This window comes from Cyprinodon variegatus, unplaced genomic scaffold, assembly GCF_000732505.1.
Source record: "Cyprinodon variegatus isolate N-32 unplaced genomic scaffold, C_variegatus-1.0 Scaffold1454, whole genome shotgun sequence".
Classification (NCBI taxonomy): Eukaryota; Metazoa; Chordata; class Actinopteri; order Cyprinodontiformes; family Cyprinodontidae; genus Cyprinodon; species Cyprinodon variegatus.
Genome location: NW_015151907.1, coordinates 79635 through 80593, shown reverse-complemented (window position 1 = coordinate 80593; position 959 = coordinate 79635). Strand labels below are relative to the sequence as shown.

General features: G+C 54.8%; 1 protein-coding gene across 1 annotated transcript in view; it reads left to right on the top strand.

The window, feature by feature from the left end:
- Positions 1–6: 6 nt before the first annotated feature.
- Positions 7–959, top strand: part of LOC107103464 (tenascin-like) — a 60175-nt gene continuing 59222 nt past the window's right edge. The window contains exon 1 of the mRNA XM_015403184.1: positions 7–290. The gene's annotated coding sequence lies outside the window, so the exon portion shown is untranslated. The remainder of the gene's footprint in view (positions 291–959) is intronic.

Sequence of the window (959 nt, the reverse complement as noted above, 5' to 3'; positions counted from 1 at the left end):
GAAGGCTTCTGCTCCTGCTTCCCATCTGAGGAGCAGCTCTGAGCTCCGCAGCGCAGGAACGTCTCCTCTGACTCCTCTGAAGGCTTCTGCTCCTGCTTCCCATCTGAGGAGCAGCTCTGAGCTCCGCAGCGCAGGAACGTCTCCTCTGACTCCTCTGAAGGCTTCTGCTCCTGCTTCCCATCTGAGGAGCAGCTCTGAGCTTCGCAGCGCTGGAACGTCTCCTCTGACTCCTCTGAAGCTTCCTGCTCCTGCTTCCCATCTGAGGAGCAGCTCTGAGCGTTTCGCTCAAGGTAAGACACCTTCTCTACCTGCATGGAGCTGCTGGGAGGAAAGATCAGACGCTTTCTAACGCTCCAGTTTCTACTGGAGGAAATGGAAAGCGTCCCTCGTTAGGACGGTTCTTGGATTTAGTGATTTCACCACCGACTTAGTTTCCGATAAAGTTTCCGTTTTGCTTGAAAAGGTTTTGCTTTAATGTTTTGGGTCTTTTTGACTCACTGATGTTTTTCTGTGGCATCCAGAGGATGAGGAAGATGATGCTGGCTGTGAGGAACTAGTCCAGAACCTGCTGTAGCTGAGCTCTGCTCTCATCAGGGACTCGCTCCGTCAGACATGCAGGGCAGGTTATGATGACCCGCTGATCCACTCTGCAGTAAAGTCCACGGTGCGTTCGTGTGTCTGCACATGCACGTGAAACCGGAGTCTATGTCCAGCTCTGGTAACCGTTAGACGGCGTAACCCAGGAGACAGACGGCTGCTCTGCATCCAAACCGTTAGTTTCTCTCCCACATCTTCAGGGCTGCCGGGAAAGTTGCCCAAACTCTCTCCATCTCTGAACGCCGCCTGATCCCTGGCTGGGTTCGCTTCCCAGGAGGCATGAGGAGGAGAGGCTGCCTGATCCCTGGCTGGGTTCGCTTCCCAGGAGGCATGAGGAGGAGAGGCTGCCTGACAGAGCAGTG